At 42.8% G+C, this 10,963-nt stretch overlaps 1 pseudogene; it reads left to right on the top strand.

Moving 5' to 3' along the window:
* Positions 1-7,475, top strand: part of LOC123171341 (uncharacterized) — a 127,678-nt pseudogene extending 120,203 nt beyond the window's left edge.
* The last annotated feature ends 3,488 nt before the right edge of the window (positions 7,476-10,963 follow it).

Raw genomic sequence — 10,963 nt, 5'->3', positions numbered from 1 at the left:
CACGGTGACCCACATGTACCAAACATGTCCATGAAAGAAAATTTGGAAAAAAATATATTTTACAATGCCCCTTGAGGTATAGACCGATGTTTTGATCAGTCAGTCTAGTGGGCAGTATAAATTCAAAAAAATTCCAAAAAATATAAAACCTTGGAAACCTAGCTTTGTTTGTGCAAGAGATCATGTGTGCCAAAATTGAGGTGATTTGGAGGTGGTCGAAAAAATCACCGCATTCCGGAGGGACCATTTGGTCTAACTTAAGCCATTTTTTGAACAAAGGTGGTTTTTTCCACCACCTCCAAATCACCCAATTTCTCTATGACACGATGACCCACATGTGCCAAACATGTCCATGAAAGAAAATTTGGAAAAAATATATTTTACAATGCCCCCTTGAGGTATAGACCGATGTTTTGATCAGTCAGTCTAGAGGGCAGTATAAATTCAAAAAAATTCAAAAAAATATAAAACCTTGGAAACCTAGCTATGTTTGTGCAAGAGATCATGCGTGCCCAAATTGAGGTAATTTGGAGGTGGTCGAAAAAATCACCGCATTCCGGAGGGACCATTGATGTGCAGGAGAGTTCGTGGCCGCAGAAGATCCCGTAGCCCTTTCTGGAGACAGGACAGCGACGAAATCCGAGGCAGATTAGCCTGCAGCAGCCGGTTCCGGGCGGTCCTGATCTTCTGTGGCAGCGGGCCAAGGCGCTGGTGAGAGTGGAGCCGCAAAAGATCCAGGGCGGCTCGCAGACTCATCATGAGCCCATGATGCTGCAGGCCCACTGGAGTGAGGGGTTGTCTCCACGTCCGCCTAGCGAACGGCGGGGCGCCGCTAGTAGCACATGGGCTGGACCGCAAAGCGCGTGCGTCCCTGACCATTATCTGGTTGCCGCGTGGCCGCCGGTGATTGGTGCGGGCCGGAGGGCACGCCTCGCCCGGTCCGAGGCGGCCGCGTGTCGAGCGGCAAGTCGGAGGCGCGCGTGCAGCCGACCGCAGCTGGCGCGTCTGGTCGATCTGCCACGGATCCGCAGCTGTCACCTGGCGCTGATCCTGGAGACGATTGCCTGGGCCTCTGCGACGGAAATCCCGAGGAGGATACGTTCCCCACGCCGCGGCACACGCGATATAACTCGCCCGGAACGATTTCTTCACCAGTTTATTCGTCGTTTTCACTGTTTTGTTCGCTTGGCTCCCCTGTAGCATGGTTGTACATGCAGATACAAATACACTATGATAAGAAGTCGCAAGCAGTTTTCCTTGCACTCTACATGGAGGATATGTAGGATGAGTATGATTCATCATCTGTATTCATCCTGTATATTCTTCAATTGGAGAGCATGGATGACTAATGTATTTTACGGATTTATCAGGTTTTTATTTTGTTTTCATGAGCGAAATATAATTCCTCCATTACATCTATTTCCAAATTTTATCGTGCAACATAAAGAAGCTGCACGGTGGCCACGAAGAAACCATGATTCTTGAGGTTGCACTTGAAAAACTCACATATAAAATGCAAAAAAAAATCTGAAATTAATACTGTTATAAGGGAGTGGACAACCAAATAGCTGAGTCATACATTATGAGGAAGTCACTAACTGACAGAATGAAGTATTTTAGAGAAAAGGTCACACCATACTAGACATAGACGACAATGCACACGCCAACATCAGGTTGATCGTCGACGTACTTGCTGTCCGACCGTGCGCACAATGTTGTAGCTATCATAGTTCTTCTTTGAGATCCTGCACATAAGGATATTATTAATGCCATGGAATATATTTGGACACATTAAAACATTAAATTACGGCATATTAGGTACCTCTATCAATTTGGCGCACGTACGTCGATTGTGGCCATCTGCCTCATGACAATAGCTACATCTACGCTTTGTTCTGGTTTTCTTCATCTTTGCTTGTAGCCTTTTCTTCGGAGCACCTCGGCCTGGCACATGCACGGGATCCAGAACCTTTTCGAAACCTTCACCATCAAGGTTAGCCGATTGTGGCATCAACGGGCCAAACCTAATGCTGTTACCCTGAGCATTAGTTGATCCCTTGCTATCAGCTTGTTCACTTGTTGATCCCTTGCAAACATCTTGTCCTTCCAAAACCCTTTGTAGATGCTGAAACGCCTCATCAGAGTGGCATGCCTTGAAACATGCTGCGTGACTAAAATTCCTTAGCTTACGGTACCTTTGTAGGGCTGCAGAGTATGCATACATCTCGCTCTTTCTGGTCGGTGCAAATGCACATTTTGCACTCATTGTCCACCTAGTGGTAACACAACACCTGGGCAGTGTTTCTTCTTGTAAAATTCCCAATATGTAAAATATGTGGGAACATGGTGTGCCTGCGCATTCCAATTTGCGGCAAGAACAACTGATACTGCGAAGCATACCTTCCTTCGTCTCCGTGCGCACTTCGATCTTTTTATCCATTCTTTCCTTCTTAGACACAACGTATGTGGTAACCTCTGCTGCATCAAGTACCTCTCTGATCTCACATTTTATGACAACATCTATGCTCCATAAGACCAACTTAAACACAGCAGGAGTGAAAACTTTCGCGGCATGTTTCTCAAGAACTGAAGCATTTTCCTCTGTGAACGGAACGGACTATAAGGCCTCGACGTCTTGGAGAGCCTCGTTCAAGCGTCGCGACGCAAGGCAACGCTCATAGTGCTCTAGCATTTGAAACAACGTCATCTTAGCCTCAAGATGCGTATGTAGCACCGAGTTTAAACTCTCACTCCGCTGATTGCTGCTCAATCCTAGGAAACAACGGCCCTCAAGATATCGAGCACACCAGTTTTCTCATCTTATACATCTGATGCAGCCAGGAGTCCTCACTTGTTACTTTATTCCGTTGTAAGAAGTGTAACCATTTTCTCTCATGCTCTTCAATGGAAGATGTATCATATATGAAAGATCGGAATTCCTCCTTTACCGCGTCATCATGCAGATGGCGTACAATGTTCTGCTAAATGTGCCATATACAGAGCCTATGGTTTGAGTCAGGCCACACCACCCTGATTGCTCTCTGCATTGCAAGGTCCCCATCCGTGATCATAGATATAGGATGCTTCTGTCCCATAGCATCAGAAAAGGTCCGTAACATCCACTCGTATGCCTGGCTTGTTTCATGTGAAATGATAAAACATGCAAAAATAACGGTGTTGCGGTGGTGATTCAACCCGACAAACGGCACAAATGGCAGATTATACTTATTGGTTCTGTATGTGCTATCAAAAACAATAACGTCTCCGAAAGCCTCGTAGTCAAGTCGGGATTGACTATCACACCAGAACAGTCCCTTCAGATGGCCAGCTTCATCAACCAAGTACCTGAAGCAAAAATCTGAATCTTGCTCTTGCCTCGCCACCATGTGATTGATCACCGTTTGAGCATCCCCGGAAGAAATTGTTTCCTGCTTGTTAGCATGGCATAAATTGTAAATGTCCCTCATAATGCATCCAACCTCATCATATCCACCGTATTGCATGCACATAATATCCATAATATGGTGTTTTCTGATCCCAGATTTTTCCATGTCTGCAATGCCCGCTTTCTGCTCATCGCTAATTCTTCTGTGTGAACGCAAGACACGACAGATCCCGTGGGGCTAGAAGATGGTTGTGTTCATCGATGAAATCCTTGACAAACCACTGACCTGTTTCCTCCTGCCTTGCAATCACCAATTTAGCTTTACACCCTACACGAGTTATACTCCATGGCCTCCTCTTTCTATCTTCCATCTTCCTCTTCATGTGCTTCTCTTCACGAACCCCTTCACGACTACACACAAATTTCCTTAAAATTATATGGCAGTTGGATCCATCCCACTCGACATAGCTTCTCCGGACACTAAAACCTTTCTCAAGACCATATTTGTTATAGAACGTATAACCTTCATCCTCACTATTAAACATCTTGTTGGCAATATGATAGTACTCCATCGTTGACTCGTGACTTACGTCCGCCATGTCTTCCCGCATCACAATTCGGACGAATAAAAATCTGAAAGGACAGACATAAATGCATGCAAAACCCAGTACGAAATCTTGCGTGGAATTTTAAACTTTGCTCCTTGTACATGTTATGGCAAGCGATCATAAACGTCAATAAACTGGGTCCCCCGTAAACTAGTGAAGTATCCATGGATGATGAAAAATTCTAAATTGAATTGCATGCACTAGGGAAACCTAAATCGATGATGACTAAACAAATCTAAGTAGGAAGTGCAGGCTACGAATCAAAGTAAGTTGAGATTCGGGCGATTCATACCTTAAGATGCAAGTCCGGAAGCGATGGGATCAGTGGGGGCTTTCTCCTATACCGCCGCCGCCGTCGCCACCGACACTGCCGCCGCAGATGTCACGCCTTATTCTTCTTCCTGCCGCCGACCACGTCTTTTATAGTGAAGGGGACCAGGAGGAGGACGAGAACGACGCCGACGACGGTGAATTGGTTCCTCTCGCCGGGCTCGTCGGACAGAAGGAAGATGACGAGAAGGAAGACTTGACCGAGCTACTAGATCTAGACGTGGTTCTCGTCGTGGACGTGATCGGTTGAATTTTTTTTTACCCTAGACCATTATGCCCTTCTCTGATTAAACTAATTAAGTTAATTCATTCTTAATCCCCCATCAGATCGGACGGCTAATAATAATCGGAGGGGTAAGTACTCGAAAGTACTCCCAATACTGCCCCAATCACCGTAAAGGAGCTCATGTTTGATATAGTTATCATTTCTATGGTTAAAGCTGGTCATTTTGTAGGAAGACGTATGGGTTCTCGTCAAATGCAAGCTGTACTATTGTGAAAAAGTGTACTAATTTTTGCAGTGCATTAACTTGTAAGTAATGTCATTTGGTAACCACAACATCATGTAGTGCTTAGTCATGTCTTGAAAAAATTCATACCATTGTTCTTTCGGGCATCTAGGATCATGGGATTCTGCATGATGGCAGCAAAGAGACAACATGGGGTGGAGATGCAGGCCGTCAGTACACTGAAGGCGCTGCGTTCTGTCGGGGTGTTGGATTCGATGCAGAGCATCGGAGACGTTGCCGTTGTCCTTGCACGACTCATCAGATCCAACCTCGGGCCCGCGCCAGCTGTGTACGGAGCCCTCGCTATGGTGCTCAGTCTCTGCAACTGCAACTCAATGGTGAGTCCATCATCCATTCATTGCTCTCTGACTCGTACACATTTGAATTTGTTCTCGTTTTTCAGCCTTGCATGAAGCTGCCAGCTATTGACGCCCTCTCTTAATTACCCAGTTATGAATGGAGTCAGTTGGGGTCGTCTATAAATTTGCTTGTGATGTGCTTGCAAACCAAGACTTTGTTGAGGCTTTTCTGCGGGGACAGGGGAGACGCCAGTGATCAAGCGGCAGCGGCCTACAGCCTGGAAGAGCTGCACAAGGGAGCCGCCAAGATCTCCAACGACATCCTCGACTCTGTCGGGTGAGATTGATTCTTTTGCTCTTTCATTCTCCACTCGTCATGTTCTAGACCAAACAGATTGGATTTATTTGTATATTAGCTTATAAGCATTGGCATTGTTGTGATGTTGATGAAGATTTCAGTCTGTACTCTGTAGTAACCAGTTCTTGCCTCTTGATAGTTTCTTTTTGCAAAGACAATGGTATTTTCTCCAAACTTTTGAACATTTGGCAGACTGAAGTGACTGCATACTGGTGTTTCTTTGCTGCATGTGGCTAATTACTAGGATAATTTGCTAGAATCTCCTTGAGCAAAGATGAATTTAGGCATCTACGAAACAAAAACTGATTTTTGCATCATTTCACGCATTGATTTTTTGCTTCTTGATATGTTTGTTGGAATGTGCAAGAACAGGGTTTCAGTATATGCAACAACAAAAAATTCGACAATAGTATACGTGACAAATGGTGCTATTTGCGTTCGCTGCAATCTCCTCATACTTACCAGGGTTGAGTGCCCAACATTCCCGAAGATGGCACCCAAGACGTGTCCGCAGCCAGAACCAGCGAAGTTGTCGTACAAGAAGCTGGGAGATTCAGATCTCTCTTAGAACAGTATGTGCAGAGCTGAACCATCATGTTTCTGTTGTTGTTGTTGGTCTAGTTTTTTTACATGTTAGTCTTATGTTTACTTCTCTTAGATGATCTTGGAGAGCAAAGCACAGAGAAGGAATCCCATGATATGCTCTCTTATTCTTTTAATCAGGTCATCAACATACTGGACACCGCAGAAATTGCCGGTACACATTCCTTCCTCCCTTCGACCACCGTCTTATTTTCTGAAGTTGATCCCAGTTTTAGTTGAAATACTCCACTTCTATTGGTTGTTACTACCGAATGCAAGCCAAGAAGGAGACTCCGGGGAGGACTGATCTGTATGTAGGCAGGTGGATGAAATCCAAGCCACGAGATAAAGTACCCTAAACAGGCCTTATAATTTATTTGCAGTTTTCTAATCCATTTGGAGTTCCCCGATTTCCACTTCAGATAGCATGCTTCTGAATCCATTTGTTGTTCCCTGCTCACTATGTTTCCGACTAGACAACTTTAGCCACCAAAATTTCTGGTTATTCAGACCACACTTTTCATCGGTACAATGCAGAAAGGTGTGTGTTGATGATCCCATTATAAAGGAAAGTGTCGAAAAGAGCCTTTCATGCTTATCTAAAGACTACACTGATTTTCTTCACATACACAGGGTAGTGTTTATTTCAAAGATTATTTTTGCTCAGAATAATTTTCACATCTTGTTCCAGATTGATTCATACACAGTCATATTTCACATTTTGCTTTTCCTTACTGAACTTGAAAATTGTAAATCTGAGTTCTCTTTTCCATCCTCTGTGAGTCCTTTTGTCATCTTATACAGATTGTTTTCAGCACACATTCTTAGTATGGATCTATCTTTCCAAAGGATTTAGTCCATGTACTTTGCACACTCTTTAAAAACCATGTGCATTTTCGTTGTAATAATAGCCTAGATTTATTCTAGATTATAAACATATGATTGTTGTGTTCATAAACGCACATTTGAATAATTCACTTAGAGTATATGCATAAGACAGCCGAAGATAGCAGACAGGTAACCATAAACCAATATATAATTCCATGTTTGTCTCTTCTAATCTAGGCACAATATATCGGTGTTTCCAATGAAACCCCGTACGGAGTAATGCAGTTTGTACATGCTGCAAAGCTTGATGGACTTCCAAAGATTATGAGCATCTAGAATGGTTATAGTCAACTTGTGAGATGCAGCTTCGAAGGTGAAACAGAGATGTCAGCCATAATTTATTCATTTTCATTCAATGGAACTCCATGCCATCCCTGTTGTTCTAAAACTTATTTGCAGACATGTAATTTAGAGAAAGAGGGAGGAAAGAACTCCTCGGTTGTAGTTCAGATCATCGGCCTGCTGTGATATCTTTCATAATTAAATTTTTAGTCGAATAGTCTTGGCTGCTTATTAGGTCTTTGGAGTTATGTTCAGTGGTTATCATTCATCATCATCATCATGCGATGATTTCATTTTGTGGATGCTTGAGTTTAGAAAATTTAGGCTCTGCAGTCCATCATCTCTATAGGTATAAGTCTTTGTAGGATTTAAGACTGCTACTCTATGTTCATATAAGCTTACCTATTAATAATATTTCTGATTTATTTTATAAATGTATATTGCAAGTAATGCATTTTTGTTGGTCCTGTAAGCCACATGAGTTGACCGGCAGTTCCATGTACATGTTCTACTCATAGTGTCAAAAAGTGGATGAAAAGTGCGGCCACCTACCTGCCACCGCACATGCACGTCTCAAGGGGCGCCACCCGGTGATGCCCCAACCACTAGTATCATGCATTCGTGCGAAATGTGTGCATGCATAGCGAATCTGGAATGGGCTGGCTACCAAACATAAGTGTCGTTTGTCGACTGACCCAAAAATAAGATCAGTCGACTTACCCGTAGTCGCTCCCGTTCATATGTGTTATCTCCTCTCTCTCTCTTTCTTGGTATCCTCCTGTGCTGTGCTGTGCTAGCTGTTATCCATGAGTAGTGTTGTGTTTATCAAGTTGGACTCTATTCTATTCTACATGGATCACTTATCCTTGCATGCATGCAGAGGTACTAGTTGCAGGCATGGGTGCTTGGGTTGCTCTACAGTTCTACACTACATATCCATGCAAGCTTCCTCTTTGTACTACAGTAGAGAGCACATGCATCGTAGTACGTCGTAGTACATCGGGCAACTCCTCCAACCCCAGATCCATCTCTCGCCTCTCGTCCCTCCCCTCCGTCCCATAGCCCTCCGGTGCAAACCAGCGGAAAACTAGAGTCGAATTCAAAGCCAGCCAGAACGGGATTTTTCAACTTCACACACACACACACAATCGGGATTTGCTAAAAAGGGAGAAATTAGCACTGCTTGATGAAATACGTTCTTTTAGGATCAATTTCAAAGCGTTCTACTTCCCCCCTGCATAAGATGCGCACACATTTTAAAATTAAACTTTGACCATAAATTAGACCCATCAAATGTGAGTTATATGTGAAAAAACATCAATATTTGCAAAAAGAGTTCATCCAGCGAGAGAAGTCATATTCTTGTTTCTATCTTTTTCTCTCCCTGGGAAAACTCCTTTGCCCGCAGTGGTAATTGCTGGCTGACACCATGCTCGTCTCCTTATGAATGAACAGTAAACTCTAGAATATATGAGCAAAATCACATAAATCTGAACTTTTTTACATCAAGGATGCTCAAAGTTTTGTAGGTGCATTTAAAATTTTGTGGTGCAAAAAGACAAAAACAATGCTCCGAAATCTGAATTTCAAACCTTTTTCAAAGCTTCGATTTATATAAATATTTCCAAGATCTACCGATGCAAATCCCCACGAAATATTCCAAGCACCATTTAAGCTTGAGCATCTTTGGTGCTAAAATTTTCAAAATTTTAGACTTTTTTTCATGTTGTTTTGAAAATTATTGTTCATCACGGGAGCAAATGAGCTCGTGCTCATTAACAGGGACGAAGCCAGGAATCAATGGAAGGGAGGGTCAAACACTAATTCCCAAGCATTAGGGGAGCCAAACATGTTGGTTATTTTACATGAAATTTTGATGAGCATATACATTGTTTTCTCAATCTTGGAGGGGGCCAAGCTAAGAACAGAGCGCTAGCTTGGTGGCTAGAGCTTACGACTATAAATCCATCCATCCGCGGGGTGTTATATGAGTGAAATTCGTAGAAAGGTGTCTCATCTTCGACCGAGCCCAAGCATAGGGAGGGGACCCACAATGACGCCCCCAAGTGCGAAAGGACACATGCAGGCATAGCCGACGTCAGTAATGTAATGTCATGCACTCGTGTTGGAATGTAATGTAATACTCATGTTGGGTGCATTACATTACATTCCTCTTCGCCATCCACTCATGAATATTCCAAGAATCTATGCATTACCTACGAGAATTATTTTTGTATAGATATATGGAGGAGTGTGCGCAAAAAAATCAGTACCATCTCAAATAGTAAAAAAATCTTAAAATCAAAATAAAAAAAGTAATAATATGGGCCAATGGATAAAAAATCAGAGAAACAAACCTTGCTTTATTAGTAGGTTGGCAAAAAGACTTGTGCCTTGAAATGGGAGAATATCACACACCCTAACTCTGATAATAATGCCTCAAGACCTTCCCTCCGTGCGGCGCGAGCTTTCAACTGGTGTTGCCCAAGAGAGGAGTGCATCAGTGACAAGAGACATTGGATTACCAATGAAGACGTGGCGGCATGCCACGCACTACACATATCATATACATGTTGTCCACAGGATGATGGCGTAACGCCCGCCCATTTGCTGCTACCGCCGCAGCCAACCCACACATATTTCTCCTAGAACGAACATCGAGCAGAGGGAAAATGTGGAAAAAAATATTGTCATCTCAACCGTCGACCGATCTTGTACAAATGCAGCAAAAATTTAGAGTAGCATCATGGAGGTATTTACTTTCCTTTCATGAACCAATATAAATATAAGACGATAAAAAAATTACGTGTCATATTTCGCAAGCAAATTGTAGATGGTAGATCATATATGCACTTATTTTAAATGTGCGGATATATTAGGATTAGTGGCCGATACACTTTACAAACATTTCATTTGCAATTTAGACCTTATGTAGTACTGCCTTCATATCAAAATATAAAATGATTTTTGGTCTAGATTTAGATTAAAAAAACGTTCTATATTTTATTACACAGGTAGTATATGGGGCATGAGTTGGCAATCAGTTCATCCTTTTAGTATGCATTTTAGACTTTTTTTCATGTTGTTTTGAAAATTGTTGTTCATCACGGGAGCAAATGAGCTCGTGCTCATTAACAAGGACGAAGCCAGGAATCAATGGAAGGGAGGGTCAAACACTAATTCCCAAGCATTAGGGGAGCCAAACATGTTAGTTGTTTTACATGAAATTTTGACGGGCATATACATTGTTTTCTCAATCTTGGAGGGCGCCAAGCTAAGAACAGAGCGCTGGCTTGGTGGCTAGAGCTTACGACTATAAATCCATCCATCCGCGGGGTGTTATATGAGTGAAATCCATAGAAAGGTGTCTCATCTTCGACCGAGCCCAGGCATAAGGAGGGGACCCACAATGACGCCCCCAAATGGAAAAGGACACATGCAGGCATAGCCGACGTCAGTAATGTAATGTAATTCACTCGTGTTGGAATGTAATGTAATACTCTATGCCCCATTACATTACTCTATGCCCCATGTGTTGGCAGAGATAGCCGCGTTTCCTCTTCGCCATCCACTCATGAATATTCCAAGAATCTATGCATTACCTACGAGAATTATTTTTGTATAGATATATGGAGGAGTGTGCGCAAAAAAATCAGTACCATCTCAAATAGTAAAAAATCTTAAAATCAAAATAAAAAAGTAATAATATGGGCCAATGGATA

Source organism: Triticum aestivum, chromosome 7D (genome assembly GCF_018294505.1).
Source record: "Triticum aestivum cultivar Chinese Spring chromosome 7D, IWGSC CS RefSeq v2.1, whole genome shotgun sequence".
Lineage (NCBI taxonomy): Eukaryota > Viridiplantae > Streptophyta > Magnoliopsida > Poales > Poaceae > Triticum > Triticum aestivum.
This window is presented reverse-complemented; position numbering and strand designations above follow the sequence as displayed.